The sequence below is a fragment of the Lissotriton helveticus genome, chromosome 10 (assembly GCF_964261635.1).
Source record: "Lissotriton helveticus chromosome 10, aLisHel1.1, whole genome shotgun sequence".
In the NCBI taxonomy this organism is placed as follows: domain Eukaryota; kingdom Metazoa; phylum Chordata; class Amphibia; order Caudata; family Salamandridae; genus Lissotriton; species Lissotriton helveticus.
Window position 1 is genome coordinate 915,593,267 of NC_136071.1, and position 26,539 is coordinate 915,619,805.

Genomic DNA, 26,539 nt, shown 5'->3' on the forward strand with positions numbered 1-26,539 from the left:
ATGCCCCTACTTCTTAAATTACAAAGATTCCGTTCCCCTACTTATTTATTTTGAAAATGCCCAGGATGCAAGAAATCGCCATCGCCTATAAATAAAGCACGGCGTTCCTGGCGTTCATGATGGCGGGCGGCAGAGAAGTAACAGGACTCTGTTTTTTTCTCCTTGCCCAGAGAAAACAAAGGCCGTGTCCACTTGTGCTCTGCCGCTTCAGCTGCCCCCCTCACTCTTTCCCTCTTCCCTTCTTCCCTCTCTTTCTGTCTAGCAGTTCCTCTCTTACTGAAAACCGTGACTTCAAGAAGGGGCTCTCGCTCTCTTTCCTCTCCTTTCTTTTATTTGCTTCCCTGTGAAATGGATCCAAAAGGGAAAACCACTTTTGCTGGAAGTGTCGTATTCTTTTGACATTGTAATTCCAAAGTAAGCATCAGGAATAAAAGGTTAAAACTATGAGAAATAAATAAAGACTATGGGCCGATTCACAGAACTAACTTAAGATAAAATCCTAAACTTACTACCATTTTAGTATTCACAGAAGGCACTTACTCATTTTGGTATTCACAGAAGGCACTTACACATTTCGGTATTCACAGAAGTTAGGAGTCCTAACTTTAGGACTCCTAAATGCCTTCTGTAAATACCAAAAGTCTTAAAGTTAAGGTTTTTCTCAGTTTAGGAGCAGTAAAGTTAGAACTCCTAGTTGTAGTGCTTAATTTAAATTGAGCCGCAGCCAGGTGTTTATAGCTGGCAACAATTGGGTTGTAGTTGAAGACAATGTGAGTCATTCTCAGTGGGGCAGTATGGTGCTCAGTGGGGGAGAGGATGTGGCACTGTGGTCAGAGCTGCTGAATTTGGAACTGGGGAACCAGGTTCAGCCTCCATGACCAGTCCCTCAGACCACTCCCCCTGAGGGAGCACATTCCCGTGCTAGACATTAGAAGGCTTTGGAAGACCTTAGAAGCCCTGGTGTCTTAGCACCAGCAGGTGGACCCTAGCATGACAAGTTTAAGTTAACCTGCAAGGCTTGTCCACCACAATACATACTGACGTTCACCTCCAGTCTTGCGGGTAGGCCTATGAAGCAGCACACCTTAGAACAACAGTGACTCTGTCACTGAGGTTGCAGGACCTTTGGGAAGGGCCAGCTCTAGGGCGGTGCAACCGGCGTGAAAGCACCGGGTGCTGACTTTGGGTGGAGACATTATTTCTGCAAGTATATTATGGTTTTAAAAGCACTTGCTGCCTCCTTCATGGCCTCCAGCAATTTTCGGCAACAATAAAAATGTCAATATGACTCTGGTGATTAATCTTCTTCCTAGAGAGAGATCAGAATTTTGTCTAGTGGAAGTTTTGACTCACGGAAAGGTAGCTCAGAGGGTTAATGTGCCAGCTGCAAAGAACATGTACCATGCAGCTCACAAAGTGCACATATTATAAATAGGTCAGTGGGCTACTGCTTTTGTCAGAGAGATCCTTTTGTTACTTGCAGTTTATAAGTTAAAATCCTAACATAGAACAGTGAGCTACTAACTGTCATCTAAGAGCTGCATACAAACTGCAAGGTATAAATTAGAGTGTTATGTTTTTCCCCTAGTCTTTGATTATCCTAATGTTGCAAAGAGTGTTCTTTTGTTCATCCCAGTCAGGGATCCGCAGCAACCACAGCACCGAGACTGCCCTCATCGCCGCCCCCGACGACATCAGGACCCTGCTAGACAATGGTGAGACCGCAGCCCTCATCCTCCTGGACCTCTCCGCTGCCTTCGACACAGTCTGCCACCACACAATACGCACACGCCTCCATGACGCAGGGATCCGAGACAAGGCCCTGGAATGGACCACCTCCTTCCTCTCTGGCTGAACCCAGAGCGTTCGCCTCCCCCCATTCTGATCCGAAGCCTCCAAGATCATCTGCGGCGTACCCCAGGGATCATCCCTCAGCCCGACACTGTTCAACATCTACATGGCCCCGCTCGCACAAGTCGCCTGACACCACAACCTCAACATAATCTCCTATGCCGATGACACTCAACTGATCTTCTCCCTCACTAAGGACCCCCTCACCACCAAATCCAACCTCCACAAAGGAATGAAGGCCGTCGCCGACTGGATGAAGATCAGCCGACTGAAGCTGAACTCGGACAAGACGTAGGTCCTCATCCACTGCTCCAACCCTTCAGCCTGAGATGACCCCTGGTGGCCTACGGCACTGGGATCAGCCCCGACCACGCACGCAACTTGGGAGTCTTCCTCAACTCAACACTCTCCATGACCAAGCAAATCAACGCAGTCTCCTCCTTCTGCTTCAACACCCTCCGCATGCTCCGCAAGATCTACAGGGGGATCCCGACAGATACAAGAAGAACAGTCACCTAGGCCCTCATCAGTAGCAGACTCAACTATGGAAAGGCCCTCTACGCCGGAGCCCTGGCCAAGCTCGCCTCTGCACGCCTGATCCTTGACGTACCGCGCCACAAGCATATCACCCCCCACCTGAGAAACCTGCACTGGCTCCCCATCAACAAGAGGATTTCCTTCAAGCTCCTCATCCACGCACACAAGGCACTCCACAAGAACGGCCCAGCCTACCTCAACAGACGACTCTTCTTCTACATTCTCAACCGCCAACTCCGTTCCGCCGACCTCGCCCTCGCCACCGTTCCTCGCATCCGAAGAACAACCACTGGCGGCAGATCCTTCTCCCACCTCGCCGACAAGACCTGGAACACCCTCTCACTGAGCCTATGACAGACCCAAGACCTGCTGACCTTCAGGAGTCTACTCAAGACCTGGCTCTTCGACCAGTAGTGCCCCCCCCTTTTTTCCCCCAGCGCCTTGAGACCATGGTATTACATTTTAAATTATGAGTTTGTGTTTTGCAAGACCAATCACTATTATACTATACAGCCTACTAGTATGGTTTTCATGTGTCTCCTACACCTTGTAGTCCTTAGTCTTATGTAACATTTTCTATACAGTGATGAACACACATATTGATTGTCTCTGTGTAATGTGTGTGATGTAAAGTGCTCTGACACCCTACAATGGTATGAGCAGCGCTGTACATCAAATTAAATGCATTTGAGAGAGAGCATAGTTATGGAGACTTGAGTGGTACTGTTAAAGGGTGGTAGTGAGGGAATCAGTGGCGGAGGGAGTCATTGGGGGGGCACCAACAAACATTGTTGCACAGGGCTCCACCAGCGCTAAAGCCATCCCTGCCCTTGAGGACCGTCCGCCTCACCCATTGGTCCCTCTATTGGCCTTGTTTCAGCAGCAGTAGCTGCAGCTCACCAGGGACTGGCAATGCAGGATTTGCACGCACACTGAACTAATTTCGCAAACTTTACAATCTCTCTGCTTCATTCACAAGCAATTTTAACATGTGCTGCCTGCTGTGGGGCCACTGGAATTAATTATGCAGTAAAGGAGGACAACAATATGCGGCATTGTTAACTAAACTATACATTAAAAAAAGGCTGCAGCATAATGCAGTATATTTTCTGATATTTTATTATTTTGACAAGTGTACCCACGCTAACCCTCTCTGGAAAGATTTAGCCTCATTAGTACCAATGTAACATTCAAATGCAGCAGTGAGAAAGGTCATCAGTCAACTTTTGCAATAGGCCATCCACTCCGCAGCAACACAAGTCAAATTTTGTATTAACCTTTGATACGATTGAGCTATAAACAATTTATTAGTTTAAATGGTCAGATCATGCAGCAGACCTTGCATTATGAGGCAAATATGGCAGAGCCATAATTATATAGAAAACATTTGCAAACTAGGATATTTTGCCATTCATGTTTGAACTGCTGTTGTGGAAAAAAGAGAAGTGCTGATAACAGAAACTCCCTGCTCAGAGACAAATGGCTAGTGTTTCCACATTTTGTCATACTTAGGACATTCTGTGATTAGAAGCATATCCCACTTTCTGAATGTATTTTAATGTAATTACCTCATTATAACCTTAAATAATCATGTGTATCCATTGGTTGATTAAACTGGGCAGTGAGATGCCAAACAAATACTAACAATTTGGATGGTTGCGCATTCTGGCCACACCTCTGGCTCCGCCCTGTAATCCAATCCTTGGGTTATTCCTGCCCTCTGATTTTCCGCCCACAGTTCCCCTACTTTTTCCCCCCACTTCGACTACTGGTCTGGTCAGTATAAATCTCCAGAACAGGAATTTTAACAAACGTACAATTTGTGCACATATTGCTTTTCCTTTCAGAAGTTGGGTCTTTTATATTTGTTTATTAGTGTGTGACTTCTAACGTTTTTGGGGAATATGTTTTGTGGCTTTATTTCTATTCCACTTTTCCAACCTACGGCACTATGTTCTTTTCTCTATCATAACGTCTTGGCTATAGTATAATAGTTGTCAGGTCTCAATTTAAACGTTTGTCTGTCTACATACTTCACACAAGGCAAACACATGCCCTGTGGCACTTTCTTTACTGTCTGGGAGGTATCTTGGTGGATCTTATCTATCGCACCATTTAATGTTTGTAGTGAATTATTCTAAAGCAAACTGTTGTGGTGTGTAACCTGCATGCTGCAACGTCTTTTATGTCAGTGCTAGCGTTATTTAAATTACGAACAGGAAGAGGCCAGACTGGAAGGAAGCTTTGCTGCATTTGTTTATTATTTATTGGTTGTTTTCTGTTCGATGCATCTGGTGTTGGTACAAAAGGTGGGGTCTGGGGACACAGTGAAAAACAACATGCGATACAGCCTCCAGAAGTATCTCTTGGATGGTACTGCATCCATTTCTAACGATAATGGCATTACTCCTAGTCCTACTCCCTCGCCTTCCTTCAGCACACTTGAGGCCCCGCCTCCCACCCAGACCCACCCCCAGCATAAAAACTCTGCCCGCCCCCACCTCCACCTGTACACAAACAAGCCGAGCTAGCACTCAGTTGTACCGCACCGGGAGGGAGGGAGGGTCCTTGAAGGAAGGCGAGGGAGTAGGACTAGGAGTAATGCCATTATCGTTAGAAATGGATGCATTACCTCCCGTCCCTCCCTCGCCTTCCTTCAGCACACTTGAGGACATAGCAAGCAGAAGAAAACAGAGACGGACAACTGAGTGACAAAGAACACAAAACAGTGCCCCAAACACAGCAGATCAACATCCCTGGCCTCGCAAAGAGGACAAGACCCCGAAGCCCAAACCCCCACCAGAGGAAAAGCCACCAAGGCTGGGGACCGAAACCAACAACCCCATGGAGTGGGGGAAGGCAAACACCGGAGCCGGACCAAAGCGAACAAACAGAGTCCGCCACCCAGAAGGACACCACAACCAGCAGGCACCACAGCAAAAAGAGGCCGGACAGCCAAACTGAGCAAACGAGACTCCACAGCCAAGGAAGGAGCAGGACAGAACACAGGCCAAAACCACCCCATGACAGAGCGAAAACGCAGAGCCACCGGAGGGAAAAGGGACGGAACCGGACCCAAAACCAGCAGAACCCCACAGACCAGACAGAAGGGAATGCACAAGACAGGGCCCACAACACCCCCAAGCGCCGTGCAGGGGCGACAGCAACCAAAAAAAACAAGGCCCGAGAGCCACAACCCAAGACCCCAAGGAGCCCAAAGGGTGGATCGGATAGGACATCCAAAACCAGCAGCAAAGGCCCTGAAGGGAAGGACCCGACAGGGCGGAGAATCAAACACACCAGACCCGGAAAAGAAAACCAGGCAACAGACCCCAGGCAACACGCAAGGAAGCCAGGAGTACCAAGAAGCAGGAAAGCCGCCCCCTGCACCCGCAGAGGAGCCACCGACAATCCCAGAAGAGCCCCAGAAGGAGCGAACTGCTACACCAAAAGGAGGCCAGCACCATGGGAACAACACCCAGAGCAGAACCCCAGGCCCAAAGGCCAGCAAACACAAAGCATAGGACAGCCGAAAGGAGGACCGACAGGAAGCCCGCAAGCCACCACCAGCTGGCCGAGAACCCCCAACCCAGCCAAGGCCAGCCGCACAACCGCCAGGCAGCAGGGGCAAGCCCAGCAAAGAACCCAGGCGAAGGGCTCGGAACATCAAAGGGCACGAAACCCCCGGAAGGAACACCCACCGAGCGCAACACAACCCGGACAGGAGGGGAAAACAAGGAGCCCAAGGCCAACAGGGAGCAACCAACAACCCCCGAGAACAGACCCACAGAGCCCGCACCAGAAAGGCCCGAACTACGTAAAAGGCAGGGCAGGGAAAGGCACACAGAAGAGCCAGAGGCCCAGGAAAGGGCCAGACACCCCCCCCCCCCAAAGACCCGGGACCCCAGTCCAGAGACCCGAACCGGGCCACCCAGGCCGACCCCGGTGCCACGAACAGGACCACCACATGGAGGCCCCAAAGACCCACCAACAGTCCAGACCCAGGGAAGGAGAGAGAAAACCCAGGAGGAAGGAAGGACCCAGCATAACAGAACTGCCAGCACACAGGTCACCCACAGAGGCAGAGAGCCGACAGCCCCAGCACCCAGACCAGAGTCCACAGAAACAGGACGCAGGCAACCAAGGAACAAGGACCAGAACCCGGACCCACCCAGGATGCGGCAAAGGACAACGCCACCGGAGTGTCAGACGGAGCCAACACCCACAGACCCGCAGAGAGCCCCGAAAGGACACCAGGGCAAGGCCAAAACGCCGCAACAGCCACCAGCAAGCGGACCCCTGGGAGAGCAGCAGGAACCAGAACAGGAACCCAAACCTAGCCAAGCCCGAACAGGCCGGCAACCGAAGCCACCACAAGTGGAGCCGGAGGAGCCAGTGAACACCGAGCCAGAAGGCAACAGTGGCCGAGCCACCAGGAGAGCCCCCCCGTGGACCGACCGACAAGGGCAGCAGGGACAACAGACCCCGGAGACCAACCCAACAGGAGCCAGAGTGACAGGCTTAGAAGAAGAAAACAAGCCCAGGGAACACCGCAGAAGCCAGGCGCCCCAGCACCAGCAGCCACAGGACACGCCGGAGGAGCCCCCGGGGCCACAAGGCCGAACCCATGAAGGAAGAGAGACCAGGCACCCACCGGACAAGGGAACGGGGCTGAGCTCACAAGAGCGTCTGGACAAGCGGGAAGACCCAGGGCGAATGCCCGAGGCCAAAGAGGAAGGATGCAACACAGAAACGGGCATACCCCACAGAGAACCGCAGGAAACGCAGAAAGAAACAGTGACTGGGAAGAGGTGAGAAGCGACCCCAAAATACAGGGCACGCCAAAACCACCAGGAAGGGCCCGCGGAAAGGCAGCCCGAAGGGCCAACACACGGAAGGGCACAGGCCAAATCCAGGAGCAGACCCCCAGGAGAACCAGGACAGGCACAAAGCCGCCGGACACCCCAGCCACAGCACCAGAATGGAGCGGGCCCCAGACCCAAGCCCCACCGACAGGAACCCAGCAGACGGAACACATGGCAAGCAAACAGGACTCCCAGTCCAGCAGAGCCACCCAGCAGGAACCGGAGACAGGCACTGGAGACAGCCATACCCTCTCCAAACCGGTGGAACCCGCACCAAGCCGACCCAGCACCCAAGAACATACAGCAGTGACAGGAACCCAACAGGGCAAGGCACACTGACCAAGAGGCAGTCAGCCAGGGCAAAAGAAACGGTCAAAACCGCGCCCACCCGAAAGACGGAGGAGAAACCCACAGCAGGGACCACGGAGAGGCCCCAGTGCAAGGCGCGGGAGAAAGGCAGGATGCCCCAACCAAGGCAAGGCAAGCAGAGGGCCCAAGGTGGCGACATGCAGCCACCACGAACCGCCACCGCAAACTCCACGAAACCCAGCACCAAGGAGGGCACAGAAGAAGCCGAGAACAGGCCAGCCAGCGCCACGGCAGCAGCCAAGCAGAACAGGCCCACCAATCAGCGCGGCCAGGACAGAGGCCAACTGCACAACAGGAGGAAAGGGGCGACCCACACCAAGAAGCAAAGCCACTGGAGGAAGACAGGGACACGCAGCCCAGAAGCGAACGCCCTGGCGCAAACCGAGAGCGCAGAGAAACCTGAAACCAATCAGGACCAACACAGCGCAGAAGGAAGAAGGAGGGCTGGGAAGAGACCGCCAATGGCAGGCCGCACTGGAAACCGCCAAGCAACCGTCAGCAGGGCAGCACCACAGCGGACAAAGCCACACGCACCACGCACATACAACAAGTACGAGCAACGCACGCTACACGCAGCACCAACCCCCACCCCGGCACAAAAGGGCAAGCCCAACCGGGAGGGCCGGGGACACCAAGGAAAGAAACCCACAGGCCCCGCCCAGCAGGAAACAGGAAAACCCTGCCGACCAGCACAGGAGTCCAGCGACCCACGGCCCGAACGCTCACCACCCCAGAGCCACACACAGAGCAGAGGCGGGAGAAGGATCCACACCCAAGGACCCAGACGGGAACCACGCGCACTAAGGAAAAGCCGGTTGAGGACGGGACGCGGAAAGCATCAACCAAACCCCAGAACACAGGACAGGGCAGCCACAATCAAGGCCAGCACCATTATGAGACAAGAAAGGCAGAACACCCCCCACGGAGCCCATTGCGACAAGGGCACCCCAGGGGGACCGGAGACCCAGCAGCAGAGGAAGAGGACACCAGTACGCCCCCAACCAATCCCCATGCGACCCCGACAGGAGCAGACCCGGGGGCAGACAACCATCAAGGCTACCACCAAAGGGAACATGGAGCAGCAGGACAAGAACAGAAGCCATCCAGCGAAAACCAGTGCCACCAAAGGACTTCACTGAGGCACAGCACCAAGGCCGGTCGGCATACAACATCCACAGGGCAAGAAAAACGCACAAGCAGGCTGTAGAAACCACAGGCCGTAAATATGTACATTTACGCCTCAGCAGTGCGAAGAATCTGTCATTGGCACACAAATCCAGAAGGCACGAAAAAGGACATGTGAAGCCGAGGAGCCGTGGATGGAAAAAGGCACAGGGAAGCCCCGGAAAACCCACACGGTGCACTTCAGAGGAGCAGGGGGACCATAGCAAGGGGGCTGGGCCATGTCCAGCCCCTCACTGGGCAGCCGGCAGAGCGGCAGTCCCCGGGTGCAAGAAGCAATGCGCCCCGCCAAGGAACAAAAAAGGAAACGGGCACAAACCCGTCCTACCTGGACTCCTGGAAGACAGCACACCGGGAGGAGGCAGCCACGCAGCCCGACCCGGAAACGCAGCCCCAGCCACAGGAGGACCGCCGGACACCGCCGAGGATTCCTGAGCCACCGCTCAGCCCCCATACGACGAGGGAGACGAGGAGAGGAGGCACAGCCAGGAGAACGCTGCAGAGTGCACCGCCGTAGCAGAGAACGAGACCGAAGACGGCACCGCCACAGAGAGGAGCTGAAAAGGTAAGTCTCACTAGGGAGACAGAAAAAAACAGGTGGAGGTGGGGGCGGGCAGAGTTTTTATGCTGGGGGTGGGTCTGGGTGGGAGGCGGGGCCTCAAGTGTGCTGAAGGAAGGCGAGGGAGGGACGGGAGGTAATGTCCATCTCGTTCCTTAGTATGCAACCAAGTGGACACTTTACGCACTGTACCGCCTAAAAATAATAAGGCACTCCATTCTTAGCAGAACTGGTGCGATCTTTAACTTTCAAAAATATATCCGCTGAAGTAAAGCTTTAGTCTGAATGAGTCTTGCAGTTTTTCGGCAAACAAAGCAAAGCTGCCTTTTTGATTATAGGGTGCTGTGGGAGTGCAGTGTGCTGTTACTGTTACTTTGGGGTTGTATATGCTTTTAACTATTGTATACTAAGTCAGTATGTGTCTGGATGCTGCCCATTTATGTGTAGTGGGACATTTTACCTTACAGCCTTAAACTAAAAATTCAGTCTGAATAAGTACAATTTAGTAGCTTGTTGCTGTGTCAGCAGACAAAAGAAAGCTGCCTTTTTTGGATTCTAAGGTGCTAAAAGTGTACTGTACGGTTCCTGGCATCCCGAGGCTGTATAAGTGTTTGAGGGTTGTATACTAACTGAGTCTGTGTTTGAATACTGTCCGCTGGCGGCGCTATATGTGTAGTTGGAACATTTCACCTCACGGGCAGTCCTAAAGTGTACAGAGCCCTTATAACTTTTTGTGTGCTGTATCGGCTAGTGTAGTGATATCTTGCCCAAAAGGGTGTGCTGGCTTGATGTTTTTTTGTTTTGTTTTGCAGTTTTATATAGCGCGAACTCAACCCAAAAAACAGTGACAACCTTTACAAGAGAACTAGTTTCATTGCACAAGAACACATTGCCTTTTAGAAGCTGTGGGGACATTAACTAATTTGCCCACAATACCAGTATAGTAAGCTAACATCCTAACTTGTACCTGGCTTTCTAGCTTTCCGCTCGCAGCTCTGGGCCTTACGCCACATTCTTGTGCTTTAGGGACATTGCCTACTGTCATGTTGTACAGGGACGGACTGGTTACCGGGCAGTTGTGTGTGCTTCCGAGCTGGGGGCAATTTCTCTGTGGTGGGGGCTTATTTCGTTGATGGGGACCTGCGTGCGCATTGAAATAAAAAAATCAAAACTAATTTTGTTTTTCATACGCAGGTCCTTATCAACGAAAACAGCCCCCAGCTCGGCAGCACACACAACTGCCCGGTAGGCAGTCCGGCCCTGATGTTGTACTTATAGTATGTCTGCATAGTACTATTACAGAGAAGGCTACTGTGCCGTAATGTTTTCTGTAATACGCCACAGTAATGCAACACTTCACATGTTGGTGTGGAAGGGGGGGTCGAGAGACACAGTGAGGAACAGAATGTTATAGAGTCTCCAGAAGTGTATCTTGGGTGGAATTGTCCCTTTCGTTCCTTAATATACGACAGGCTGAATACTTTACTTTAGTGCAATAGCAACAAAGCTGCATTTTTTGGATAAACAGTGGTGCCATGTTTTATAACCGATGTTTTATAATGGACCACTCATGGCGCGTTTTTGCAATTAAGTTTACATCAGTAGTGCGATGTTTTAAAATATGGCACTCACGGCGTTGTTGTAATCAGGAAATACAGCACTCATGGCGTTGTTGCACTTACTGCATTTTTTGGGGAAACAGTAGTGCGATATTTTATAATACTGCACTATTGGCACGTACACGGCACTCACAATGGTGTTGCAATAAGAAAATATGGCGTTGTTGCACTGAGTGCATTTTTGGGGAAAACAGTAGTGCGATCTTTTATAATAATGCACTCATGGCTCGTTTTTACAATTATGTATTACATTGGTGGTGCAATGTTTTAAAATTTGGTACCTACGGTGTTGTTGCATTAAGGAAATACAAAACTCATGGTGTTTTTGCAATAAGTGCATTTTTTGGGTACACAGTAGGGCGATCTTTTATAATACAGCATTCATGGCCCGCACTCTTCTTTTGAGTACGTGCCTATTAAAAACAACTTAGCGCATTTACTTTCCCAACACGCAACGCTATCTTTTCAGTATGTGGTTTGGGAAATGTTTACAATGCTTTTGTTCATCCAGCAATAGGCATTGTTTCAAACAAACTCATAGTCTAATTACAGATTATTTATTCTCTAGATCTATGCATAAACAGCATCTTTAAACCCATCGACAATATCGACTGTATAGTCCATCCAAACACAATAACTGTTAAAGGGGTGTGCTGCCTTTCTGTTTTTTGTTTTGTTTTGCAGTTTTATATAGCGTGAACTCCCCCCAAAAACATATAAATACACAATAATTGTGCTGGAGCTATTTAAGCATGACTATCAATCAACATTATTGCTACCCTAGCTAATGCTGCAAATGCTATTATAACACAGCAACTATTTATTGCAATACTCAACCCTGCACACTACTGCTACATACACCTATTGCCACCAGGGCTAACTGCACATAAGGTATAATACACATACTTACTCCACACATACATGAAGCTCATTATCTGGCAAATACATGCCGTACACCACATACAAACACAATAAGCAACATTGTATAACAATGCCAAAACTCTAACTCTAACTCCAACTAATGCCAGATCTGTTGCATTGCAAATGCTTGTTGCACTTGTATGTGTGCACTGCTGAAGCCTGAGGTCAGTTTAAAAGCAACCCCTGGTGCCAGGACTACTTTTAAAAAGTAAATTGTGCCCAAACTGGGGTTTGGGGTTTGGGGCACTTAAAAATGGATAACCTACAATATATGGCATATTAGGAACCCCCAGGGTCTCCAATAGGTGTCCCAGGAGTGGGGGGCTCATATGCATAAGGTACACCCTTATAAAATGAGTTTTATAAGCCACGGGTTAAGTGAAATTTCACATTTCACTCCCCACATTGTGGTAAAGTGCTGCTCAAATTTGACTTTGATGCTAAGCGCACTGTGGAGGGAGGATCTGCAATATTTCTACAGATTCAGAACCCCTAATGTCTACCCTGGTTGCACATGGGGTGGGGTTCCTGTATATAGAAGACAATTTCTTATAAAATATGTTTTTTGTAAGTCCTGGTGCTGGATAAATGGCCCAAGCTATTTTTCCTATGCAAATCCCCTGTTACATAGGTGAACATGGTAGGAAGTTATTGACTAATAACTCTTGATAGTAGAGGTCTAGACATGCCATTCAAAGACTTCCCAGAATGGTATTAATAAATATAACAATATCATATTGTTGACGTTCTACTAAAATGTACGTACAAGAAGTTATAAGACGTTCTTGTTTGTAAGTCCAAATTCAGCCTTCCAGTGGTCTGCCCTGATTGGTCAGAGTTAAGTGGATTAGCCAGGCTGCCTTGTGGAGGTGATAAAGAGCCCCTGGGGTCAACCAGCTCTGCTGACAGGGCAGTGTGCTGTTCCATATGAATGCCAGGCCAGGCAGAGGAGTTATAAACTATGTTCTTCAAACAGGAGGGCAGAGAACAGTGTAATTTACAACTCTGAACTTCCCAATTTAGTCAGATGGTAGGATTAAGGAAGGTATGAGCAGATGCAGGGGGGAAAGTCTAAGTAAATTAGCCATCATAGTGGTGTTTTTAGCCAGCTCTTACCTCCTTGCTGAAAAATCAGCCATTATGGATTTGGAAGATTTGATGCACTCCGGGACAAAATAATGCCACACTCTACAGGATGTGGTTATATAATGGAGGAGTTACCCAGCACCCATTGGTCAGAAGTGACCTCCTGCTTGACCCAGAGAACTTGGAATAAGTATCTGAGAGGGGCAGAGCCCTTCAGATCTGCTGCTTGAAACTTACTAAAGCAAGAAGTGCCCTGTTGAGACGTTTTGCTGTGCAAAGATTTCTAAGGCCTGACCTCTGAAGACTGCACCATCTGAAACTACAGCCCTGTGGATTATCTTGCTGAAAAAGAACTAAAGAGTGGACTCCCTGAAAGCTACAGGTTAAAAGAGTTCACCTGGAACATCACAAACTAAAATCTACACCTTGGAGAACCACCAGTGGATTTGTAAGGGTGTTGTACCAGTGGATTGTGGGAACTGACGTCCTCAACTTTCAAGGACCACCTTGGAGGTTCCAGACCCTTGGAGTGAGTTTGAGACACTTTGGGACCCCTTGAGGAACTTCAGGAAGCAGTTCAAGAAGTTTGGAGAACTTTGGGGCAACTTTGGAAAAAAGCTCCATAGAGGGACTGACTCAACTTGGCCAGCCAGGCCGCCTGCCTTCAACCGCGTGCCGGCCAAGCCAACCAGGTTCGTCCAGCTAAAAGCTCCATCGTTCCAACTTCCAGAGATTGACTGGGACTAGAAGAAAACTGAAGCCGGTGAACCCTCACCGGATCCGGCTACCTGAGGAGCATCGAGAGACCCTGCGAGAAAAAGCTCCAGAAAAGTTTCTAAGTCCACTCGTAGAAAAGGTGACTGGGAGCAACCGTGAAAGCCAAGCCGTCTGCCTTCCATCGCATGCCGGCCTGGATTGCCCTGCTCAAGCAATCTTGAAGAATTTTTTAAGTCCTCTCCAGGGAAGTTGACCGGCACCTCGTCACGAGTCAATCTGGCGAACCCTCACTGAATCTGGACTGGCTGGGAGCTCAGAGGGGCCTTGAGGAGAAAAGCTCCAGAAAAGTTTCTAAGTATGAAGGGAGAAACTGAGACCGGGACCTGCTGCGAGCTGTAGTCGCTCAGGGCTCCATCACGCGTGGCCTGAAACTTTGACTTTGGCCCAGTCTTTTGCGAGCAGGTATCACAATATGGTGCTATAATCTTCTAAATGCTATATTTTATTATTTCTTTGAAAATTCATATCTCTGGTTTCCTACATTGGATTTTTGTCATTTTGGTTTCTTTTTACAGATAAAAATATTTCCTATTGCTATAAATTGGTGTTGGGTTTTTATTATGTGTTGTATCTTCATTATTCACTGAATTGGTGTTTTTAGATGCTTTACATACCTCTCTTTGAAGTTAAGCCTGTCTGCTCACAGTCACGTTACCGAGGGTTGAGCATAGGAATCATTTTGTAAGACCTATGCTGAGTCCTATCATGTGTTAGTGGCCTTATTGCCAGTGACAGACCTACATTTGCCCCTACCAATAACCCACTTTCCAACAATAAGCAAGACACACAGTTTATGGAAACAGAAACAAAGAGTATCATATAATGAAGATACTCAGAAAAGAGGCAAAGAAAAACTTCTGAATATAAAAAAGGTGTTAGCACTCAATAAAAGCAAAAACTAGGATCTGGAGGCCAAATCCCGAAGAACTAATCTTCGGATAGTGGATGTGACAGAAACCGCTAACACTGACAAAATGGAAAGATATGTGGAAGATTGACTGTCTACATAATTAGCCTGTTAATATTTCTCATCAATGTCTGTTGTGGAAAGAGCACACCACAACAGTCCCTGGCAACATGACTCCCATCAGGGGCACCCCCACACTCCATCATTGCCAGACTGCTAACTTCTGAGACTGGGATCGGGCACTTCAGCTAGTGAGGGCAAAAGGAGACCTTCAAAACGACAACAGTAAAGTATCACTATACCCTGATTTTAAACTTGTGGTGCAAGAAGGGTGCTAAGCATTTGTGGCAGTGAAAAAGAAACTGGTGCAGCATAAAATGCCTTATGCAATTGTATATCCTGATCGCCTGCAGGTCGAGTACCACCAGAGACCAATGACCTTAATGAGCTAGACTGCCTAAGGCCATCTTGTTCAGTCTTTAAGAGCCCTCCTTGCCTTTTTGTGCCCAGAAGTGAGGCTTATCTGCGGTGGTTCGCCCAATGCTGAATATGTCTGTGTTAGAACCGGGGTCTCTAGTTGGCCGAGGTATGCACCCTAGTCCAAGTAGGGACCACCGCTTCCGACAGGGTAGCTTGGCGCAGAGCGGGAATGCTTAACTTCAGAGGCAATGTGTAAAGTATTTGTGCAACACACCAACAGTTTCCAGTAAAACACGCACAGAAGAAAAAGATACTACACCAGTGAAATATAAAAATATGAATATCTTTATCCCAGTTTCAGGCAAGATCAATCATCCGATAAATGCAGTTGCAGGCAAGAACAATAATTAGACACATCTAGCTTCCAGGCAAGATCAATAGTATGAATGAATCCAGTTGCCAGGCAAGATCAATGAGAACGGAGTTCACCTGGGCTAAGGACTTCCCTTGCGCCACATAATCATGGGATTGACCTGTAGGCTCCAGGAGTCTTTCTGTGACAAGGTTTGTGGACTCACTAGTCAGTCTGGGCTCAAGGAGAGGAAAGAACCATGTGCGCATGGTCAGTCTTTACTAACGTCCCTTTAAATGGGATTCAGCCACCTACGTCAGTACAGTGTCCCTAGTGCCACCGGGGTTAATCTCCTGGAGTTAATGTTCCCCTGCTGTGCCCCCACCTACAGGAATGCACGATCCCCGGGACAGGCCAACCCTGAATGTGGCAGGAGTTCATGAGCCCTGGTTTGTGATTGCACTGTGAGCGGGCTTGCTAGGGTTCCACGTATCCCGCCAGTCCTCCAAGCCCAGTGGGTTCCCGGACCGAACTGCACCCTCCCATGGAGACTTCCCGCAACCCGCCTGACAGCCACAACCAGGCTGATAGGGAGGCATACCTGTGAAGGCGGGCGTAGGTTTCTCCTGCTGGCGTTGTCTGGAAGAGGAGCAAGGTAGCCCCGCCCGCTCCTGGGGTGTCTCCTTTCCTGCTATGGCGCTTTCCCCAGGGAGTCCCGAATGTTAGCCGGCCCCTCGGCTCTACTCCCGCGTCACTCCAGGCAGCAGCGGGCCCGGGCCGGGTGGCGTAGTGGGGCCACATGCTTCCTCGGTCCCAGCGCGGTACTCAGGCTGGCGCTCCTGTTGCTGGGGCAACCCCCGCGCCCCGACACCCAATCACAGCGCGGCGGGTCCCTGACGTCAGAAGGGAAATCCTCGCTGGGCTTCTCTCGCCTCCCGTGCGGCGGAGGTGATCCCGGGCACTTAACCCTTCAATGCCTTAGCGCTCCACGGTGCAGTTAGGTCCCGGGCGGCGGCTGGGAGGATCGGAAGGCAGTTATTTTTTATATGTCCTCTAAACCCAGGTAGTGGCTGTGATCACCAGAGGGCAGCGCTCCCTTGCCAAAGCGCTTCAGTTCAATTAGGGCCAAGGTTAAGGCACTTTTTCTCACGGCCGCGGCGGTGACTTCAGACTTGCAGCGCCTCTTCCTCCCAGCGCTTTCCAACTCAGTTAGGGGTGATAGAGTTAGCAACACACAGCCAGGGCTGCAGAGGTGGTTTCTGGAGAAGTCACAGGGCAATCAATGCTGCATGCAGGCACAGTGTTGCAGGGGAAGCCTTTCCAATATGGCAGGTTGCAAAGACGGTCCTTAAAAGGTTGTAGTCCCAAAGAGGCAGTTCATAGGAATTTGGTGGAGACACTCTGGGGATGATGTTTCAGTCTCCCATGCAGGGCAGGATCAGCAGACCGTAGGGCAGCTCAGCAGGTTGTGGGGCAGCAGTTCCTTGGAGCAGTCAGCCTCCTTCCCAGTGCCAATCCTCCTGCACAGCAGTCCTCACTCCAGCAGGGATTCTTCCAGGTCCAGCAGTGTAACAAGAATGTGAGGCCAGGGCCCTCCCTTATATATTTTTAAGTCCAGAGGCTAGAAAGTGGTGGAAGTCTCTGGAAGGGTCTGGGGGCCGGGGCTTCTGGAAGTGTCCAGGGAGTTCTGGGATGTTCCCTGCCTTCCCTGACCTGGCTGTCACATTGACGAGAGATAGGGCTGTTAAGGCTACAGTGGGCAGCCCATCACAGCCCATCCAAAGGAAGAAGGTGTGACTCACCACTCCCACCTCCCAACCCAGGCAGGCTATCAGTATGCAGAGGGGAGGGGGGAGACTGCAGTGCCCAATCTAAGTGTAGGCAGGAAAAGGTCCACTTTCTAAAAGTGGGATCCCTAGCGTAGTAGTGCCCAAACCCATTGGAAAGGGTTCCCCGCCCCGAGTCCAACAAGACCAAACATGACAGATTTATTAGGTCCCTGTCAGAAATTATCCCATAAGGGGGGGTTCCCAATACTAGCCTATAGAGAGTGAAACCTTACAGCAGTAGCAGGGGCTTTTAGCAGATATGTCAGCGTCACAAGGTTTTAGGGAAGAGCACCTGCACCTCAGCACTGTTTAGCAGTGGTGAGGCGCCCAGAGTCCTAAGTCCAACAAAATGTAAGGTAAAAATGGGAGGCAAATGGGCAAAAAGGTAGGAGAAGACCACCCTAAGTCTGACAGGTCCAACAGTCTGGATTTAGACAAGACAAAGCATAAGGGAAAACCTGCAACCCACTTGCATTCAGGTAAGGGTAGGAACTCACATGTTAGATCTAACAGAGTTCAGCCCACGTTTTTCTTTAGACCAGAAAAAACATGGAAACCATGGAAAACAGGAAATTGGAACTTTGGAGGTAGACTAGACCACAGCATGAATTACGGAGTGAAGAACATTTCCTGAGTTTTGAAGTCATGAGAGGCAGTGGGAGCATGAAACATTCTGTTACTAGTTCAGAGGTGCCTGACACCGCTTTGCAGTTATATCAGCTTTCGTTCACCCCATTCTTCATACCTCCACTTTGATGTTTCTTCCCTTTCTCAGTTTGCCCCTTGTTCCTCTTGTATTAGAGAGTTTCTGTCTTCGTTGTTGCTGTTGTGCTTGTGCTGTGCTTCTACTTTCCCACTTAGTACTAACTTTGCCTGTTAAGCCTTAGTGTCACCTTAGCATCCTAGGTTCAACATCAGTATCCAGGTTGATGAGTGGTGTCGTCATAGCAACTGCCATGTTGGTGAAGAATAAGCCAGATATCCAACTCTAATGCTGCCATTATGACCAAATTCCATACTCCTGCTTTCCACTAATGTTATATGTGCATTCTATTTTTAAAGAACGCTTTGAGGGAAAGCGCTGCACCCTTTGGAGAGATGCCTCTGAGACGTGCTGTTCTGACTAGATGCCTCTCTGAGAAGGGCAGTGCTCACATCTTGACAAGGGTACACAGTCAAAATATCGAGTTGTAAATATCGACCTACACAAATATCGAGTCAGAAATATCGAAGGTAAAGAATATCGATGTCAAGAATATCGTTGGACAGAATATCGACACTAAGGTAAGTAATATCGATTTTTTTATATCGATGTAAGTAATATCGAAGTCAGTAATATCGATATCAAACATATCGATGTTAGTAATTTCGATGTTACTAATATCGATATTTGTACTATTGTTATGTATTTTAGTATGTATTTAATATGTATGTGTTATATGTTTTTTGTTAAGTATTTTATTTGTTTTAATTTATATGTGAACTATTTTCATATATTTATAATGTTATTTTTAAGTCAATTTTATGTTTTAGTACCGGAGCGGGTTGTGGGTTTATAGGGAAATAGGGTGGGAAGTAATTTAATTATATTAAAATATTTATTACTTTTTAGGAAATATAAATTAATGTTAATTAATTTTTGCGTTTAAGTTCTGTAGCGGGTGGTGGGTTTATAGGGGAATTGGGTGGGAAGTATTTTAATTGTAATTAAGTAATGAATTATATTTATTTATTGGTATTGATAATTAATGTATTTTAATTAATTACTAATTGGCAATTAATACATTTAATTGGTAATTAATTGTTTTAATTGGTAATTAATATTTGTAATTGGTAATTAATGTTTGTAATTGGTAGTTAATGATTGTAATTGGTAATTAATGTATTAATGTGTAATTAATTTTTGTAATTGGTAATTACTTTATTTAATTGGTAATTAAATACATTTTTATGGGAAATTATTTGTACATATATCGTAATTAATGTGTTATAAAAAGTAATTTTTTGTATACGAATAATTATATTGTTTAATGTTTTTTAATTGGTAATCAATTATTAATAATATATTTTTTGTTTTTTACAGTATTTTATTGCTTAATATTTATTATTTGGTAACTATTATTAATTAATTGATATTTATTGTAAATTTATTGTTAATGATTTATTATAATCTATTTTTTTATATATTAATGGGTAATGTGTACCCCTACGCTATCCAGTGCTTTCCCTACTGTTTAACTCTCTGGAGTTGGAATAGTAATTTTTACCCCTACGCTACCCAACATTTTCCCTATTGTTGCACTCTATGGAGTTGGAGTAGTAATTTTTACCCCTACGCTATCCAACGCTTTCCCTACTGTTGCACTCTCTGGAGTGGGAATAGTAATTTTTACCCGCCCGCTATCCAACGCTTTCCCTACTGTTGCACTCTCTGGAGTTGGAATAGTAATTTTTACCCCTACGCTATCCAATGCTTTCCGTACTGTTGCACTCTCTGGAGTGGGAATAGTAATTATTACCAACCCCTTATCCAACACTTTCACCACAGTTGCACTCTCTGGAGTTGAAATAGTAATTTTCACCCCTACGCTATCCAGAGCTTTCCCTACTGTTTCACTCTCTGGAGTTTGAATAGTAATGTTTACCCCTACGCTATCCAACGCTTTCCCTACTGTTTCACTCTCTAGAGTTGGAATAGTAATTTTTACCCCTACGCTATCCAGCGCTTTCCCTACTGTTTCACTCTCTGAAGTTGGAATAGTAATTTTTACCCCTACGCTATCCAGCGCTTTCCCTACTGTTTCACACTCTGGAGTTGGAATAGTAATTGTTACCCCTACGCTATCCAACGCCTTCCCTACTGTTGCACTCACTGGAGTGGGAATAGTAACTTTTACCCACCCGCTATCCAATGCTTTCCCTACTTTTGCACTCTCTGGAGTTGGAATAGTAATTTTTACCCCTACACTATCCAATGCGTTCTCTACTGTTGCACTCTCTGGAGTGGGAATAGTAAATATTACCCACTGGCTATCCAACGCTTTCACTACAGTTGCACTCTCTGGAGTTGGAATAGTAATTTTTACCCCTACGCTATCCAGCGCTTTTCCTACTGTTTCACTCTCTGGAGTTTGAATAGTAATGTTTACCCCTACGCTATCCAATGCTTTCCCTACTGTTTCACTCTCTGGAGTATGAATACTAATTTTTACCCCTACGCTATCCAACGCATTCCCTACTGTTGCACTCACTGGAGTTGGAATAGTAATTTTTACCACTACACTATCCAACGCTTTCCCTACTGTTGCACTCTCTGGAGTGGGAATAGTAATGTTTACTCCTACGCTATCCAGCGCTTTCCCTACTGTTTCACTCTCTGGATATGGAATAGTAATTTTTACACCTACGCTATCCAGCGCTTTCCCTACTGTTGCACTCACTGGAGTTGGAATAGTAATTTTTACCCCTACGCGATCCAGCGCTTTCCCTACTGTTTCACTCTCTGTAGTTGGAATAGTAATTTTTATCCCTACGCTATCCAGCGCTTTCCCTACTGTTTCACTCTCTAGAGTTGGAATAGTAATTTTTACTTCTACGCTATCCAATGTTTTCTTTACTGTTTCACTCTCTGGAGTGGTAATAGTAATTTTTATTTCTATGCTATACAATATTTTCCCTAATTTTGCATTTTTTGGAGTGGGAATAGTAATTTTACGTTTTACTCTATCCAATGATTTTAATACTGTAGTTTTTTTGGGACTTTAAATAGTAGTTTTATTTATTATTCAGAATGAATTTAGATAATGTATTATGTTACTAATTTTAAAAATATTTAAAGTATATTTAATTTTTTTGATTTATTGAAAATAGTTATTTACTTTTTTATGTAATTATTTTATGTGTGGAGATGTATTGGTAATTAAATAAATTTTTATGGGAAATTATTTGTAAATATATCGTAATTAATGTGTTATAAAAAGTAATTTTTTGTATACAAATAATTTTATTGTTTAATGTTTTTTAATTGGTAATCAATTATTAATAATATATTTTTTGTTTTTTACAGTATTTTATTGCTTAATATTTATTATTTGGTAACTATTATTAATTAATTGATATTTATTGTAAATTTATTGTTAATGATTTATTATAATCTTTTTTTTTTATATTAATGGGTAATGTGTACCCCTACGCTATCCAGCGCTTTCCCTACTGTTTAACTCTCTGGAGTTGGAATAGTAATTTTTACCCCTACGCTATCCAACATTTTCCCTACTGTTGCACTCTATGGAGTGGGAGTAGTAATTTTTACCCCTACGCTATCCAACGCTTTCCCTACTGTTGCACTCTCTGGAGTGGGAATAGTAATTTTTACCCACCCGCTATCCAACGCTTTCCCTACTGTTGCCCTCTCTGGAGTTGGAATAGTAATTTTTACCCCTACGCTATCCAATGCTTTCCCTACTGTTGCACTCTCTGGAGTGGGAATAGTAATTATTACCCACCCACTATCCAACGCTTTCACCACAGTTGCACTCTCTGGAGTTGAAATAGTAATTTTTACCCCTACGCTATCCAGAGCTTTCCCTACTGTTTCACTCTCTGGAGTTTGAATAGTAATGTTTACCCCTACGCTATCTAACGCTTTCCCTACTGTTTCACTCTCTGGAGTTGGAATAGTAATTTTTACCCCTACGCTATCCAGCGCTTTCCCTACTGTTTCCCTCTCTGGAGTTGGAATAGTAATTTTTACTCCTACGCTATCCAACGCCTTCCCTACTGTTGCACTCACTGGAGTTGGAATAGTAATTTTTACCCCTACGCTATCCAACACTTTCCCTACTGTTGCACTCTCTGGTGTGGGAATAGTAACTTTTACCCACCCGCTATCCAATGCTTTCCCTACTGTTGCACTCTCTGGAGTTGGAATAGTAATTTTTACCCCTACGCTATCCAATGCTTTCCCTACTGTTGCACTCTCTGGAGTGGGAATAGTAAATATTACCCACCCGCTATCCAACGCTTTCACTACAGTTGCACTCTCTGGAGTTGGAATAGTAATTTTTATCCCTACGCTATCCAGCGCTTTCCCTACTGTTTCACTCTCTGGAGTTTGAATAGTTATGTTTACCCCTACGCTATCCAATGCTTTCCCTACTGTTTCACTCTCTGGAGTTGGAATAAGAATTTTTACCCCTACGCTATCCAACGCATTCCCTACTGTTGCACTCACTGGAGTTGGAATAGTAATTTTTACCACTACACTATCCAACGCTTTCCCTACTGTTGCACTCTCTGGAGTGGGAATAGTAATGTTTACTCCTACGCTATCCAGCGCTTTCCCTACTGTTTCACTCTCTGGATGTGGAATAGTCATTTTTACTTCTACGCTATCCAATGTTTTTTTTACTGTTTCACTCTCTGGAGTGGTAATAGTAATTTTTATTTCTATGCTATACAATATTTTCCCTAATTTTGCATTTTTTGGAGTGGGAATAGTAATTTTACGTTTTACACTATCCAATGATTTTAATACTGTAATTTTTTTGGGACTTTAAATAGTAGTTGTATTTATTATTCAGAATGAATTTAGATAATGTATTATGTTACTCATTTTAAAAATATTTAAAGTATATTTAATTTTTTAATTTATTGAAAATAATTATTTACTTTTTTATGTAATTATTTTATGTGTGGAGATGTATTTGTAATTTATAGTATTTTTAAATAATTTATAAGTAATTAAAGTAATTATTAAAATGTAATATTAAGTAAATATATTATATATATTTTACATATGTGTTTAATTAATGTTATATTATTATATATCTATTATTTATTAATGTTAACATTGGTAAATATTTTTAACTATGTTTATTTTATTCATAAGTATTATTTACTTTATTTTACACATTATATTTTAACAGATGTAGAACGATATTTTTAATTACGATATTTTTAACATCAATATTTTTGTTTCGATATTTTTGTACTTACCATGTTGTAGATAGGATGTTGATATACTTGCCTTCGATATTCCAGCATCGATGTTTTGTAGGTCGATATGTTGTCTGTCGATATTCTGTCATAGATTCCTTGACAAGATGTCTGGATTTTCTTTTTACCCCATTTTACCTTTAGCATTCTGGGGGATCTTTTATCATTCTTAATTTATTCTGAACAGTTTGGGGAGGATTGGTAAACTCGACTGACTACAAATAAACCAATCGTCAAGCTTGAGAATTGGGGCCAACCACCATGAAGCATTGATCTACAATGATTGCACTAAGAGTAGACACAATTTGGAAAGGTGGGTTAGAATAATCCTAATATGTTACCCTGCTGAACTGAAGTTAAACATATTGAATTGCTGTTTATTCTGTTTTTGCCAAGCAGTTGAACTTAACATAAATAAATGTTTTATATCTCAACACAAAGACAGTGCTTAATTTGAGCCAGTGGTTTCCGGTGCTTGGCACAAGCCCTTAGTTGTCATTGGTACTTATTTTTGTTTTACAAAGTGAGCACTGCATACAGAAACACCACTGACTGGACGGCATACGTATTCAATGTGTTAACTATATTTAACTTTATTCTCACTCAACCTTGGAGGGTGACACTTGAATGATTTGCTTTATTTCCTCCCTGAAAGTTTCAACCTGAAAAGAAGGTACTTGCCATTTTAACAATGTCCCATTGCTACCTGGCTTCTGTAGTTGCAACTACAGGCATAGTTATTTTCCACAAGGAAATATCAGTTACCTTGAGTCCTCTTAGCCCATGAGAACTGGCCCGACAAATCACATTTAATAATACACATCAAACAACATACTGCACATACTCTCAGTACCGCACCAATGTGCCTTATAATTGGCTTTCAATGTGCTTTATTTAACATCTCTAATCAAATACCATGTACACATACCAAAATGTACAATTCACAATAATCATATGTGTCTTTATTTTTGTAGTTGTGCTCCTTTTGCAAGCAAATCTTCATTTCCTACATTGTCTGTTCGCATAGTTAAAAACTAAACATTAGAGGCTCCTAGATCATAATTAGCCTTTTGTGTATTAATATAGCCTTATAGCCCACTGAAGCGGGCTACACCGCTATTAACGGACAGCTACAGCGTTAAAGGCCCGAGGTGAGAACCTTTAACAAGGGAGCGGGACTTTAATAGCCGGTATAGCCCAGCTACGAAGGGCTACAAAGCTATTAGAACATTATGCCATTAAAGGGCATAATGCTCCAACAAATAAAACAAAGGTCTCTCGGAGTTAGAGGGGTTTATATTCCCTTGGGCTCCGAGAGGCCTTTGAAAACAACATTGGAATGTTGCTTTGCGGGCCTTTACCTTCCCGTAAAAGCATGGAGCACTGTCTTCAATGGAGCGCCCAACATTCTAATGTTCTAATATTTTTTCAAGTGCTGAATTTTAACTACTTGAACTATCCATGATCATTAATGAATCACTTTGATTTTCCTTGTGATTACCAACATGATCGCCTGTGGGCAAAGGGCACAAAATGCCATCAACCGCAGCACGCCATATCTGTTTGAGGTATGGTGATGCAGGACTATATTATCCTATTTATCAAGACACTTATTCTGTGATCAGACGATTGCTGAAATTAAATCTTTTTCTTTGAAGAAATTTTGAAAGTATTGTTTAAAGTTTAATGGATTTGGACAACTAATTGGTATCGTAGACCAAGATTTTCAGTCTTTTTGCCACGAGGAAGTGACTATTTCTTTGCCACAAAAGACAATCATAAGGTCATTCCAAAAGATTAATTAAAACTAGGCTATCACTAAAATAAAAATTGAACACTCAAATAATATTGATAGATATAGCACTAACTAAATAAGTGCATCCTACATTTACTCCATCAAGATATGTTAGACTGAAGATGACACACACTCACCGCACAGAGATATGCCATGTACCTGGATATCAGTGTGGGCGCATTAGCAGTGAACACGAAAGAACACCAAGCATGATTCTGCAACCGAACATCTAAGTATAAACCACTAAATACCAGATATGTAAATAAGGGGACAATGACTTTAAGACAAATAAATGAAATGTGCTACCATGCGCATCCTACCATACGTGCACACATGTTTGGCAAAAGGCACATACACGAGTTGAAACAATGAAAGTATTTGATCAAAGCCCTCAGGTATTACCTACCAGAAACTCTTAACTCTTTCAGGCAGCACTCTAATCTCTGATGTAAACCATGCAGCCATTTAGAAATACATTGCAGAGCTTCAAAAGTGCTGCAAGGGCACACCAACATCAGAACATGCACTATACAGTTGCTGAATTACAATGATAATAACTGCATTTGCTGCATGTTACTTTACAGCAGTGAATTGCAAATGTTTTCTGACATAGTGTAAATGTATGTTCTTTTACTCATTCTAATGCTAATATTCACATTGGTTTGCAAGAACCCACTGAGCTACCATACCTATTATTTTGATTTACACGCTCCACACCCAGGTTTTAACCATATTGTGTACACCAAGCCTGGGCTTCATTTAGGGGTGTATCAAATAGCTTATATAAGGGTTCGATGGAATATCCAATAATTGATTGAAACATCAGCCGGTGCTGAGGTTGCAAATGTGTTTTTATTTTAATATTTGATAAATATACTACATGAAAACAATCTCAATTTAATGTGTAACTGTATTCTTCTAATTCTTTTATTCCTCATATTATCAAGACAGCGTATGTAATTAAAGTGTTTAAGTATAAATTGGAAAGGTATTGTTGTAATGTCATTTCTTGTCTTCCCCCTTTTCACCCTGTCTTCTCTCTTTTTCCAGCCTGAGTATATTTAGAATGTTATATGATGTCATAGAATGTGGGGCGACTCATGTTAGTCAGTTGACTTCAGGCTGAGCAGAAGGAAGCTGCTCCTGGTGGGGCCTTCATACCAACTTACTTACTGGCCTACCTACTACCTTGGCTACATTACCTCTATCGTGGCTACTTACCTCTATCCCCTCTGTAACTGAACCATCTAATAAACTACAACTTGGAACTACTACCTGGACTCTTGTGGAGTTTCTACTACAACAGGTATCAGCATCATCAATTTCAATTCAATTTGTAAAATGGTGGTTTCTGCTGAAAAGGGATTTTTCTATGTGATTCAGCATTTCACAAACCTCTGCTGCAAGAAACCAACTGCAGTTTCGTAAATGCTTTCTTTGAAAGATACATAGCCATATTTTGGCAAAATGCGG

At 45.2% G+C, this 26,539-nt stretch overlaps 1 protein-coding gene across 1 annotated transcript in view; it reads right to left on the minus strand.

Moving 5' to 3' along the window:
* LOC144784639 (macrophage mannose receptor 1-like) overlaps positions 1-26,539 on the minus strand; it is a 949,320-nt gene that overhangs the window by 832,634 nt on the left and 90,147 nt on the right. The window lies entirely within an intron of this gene.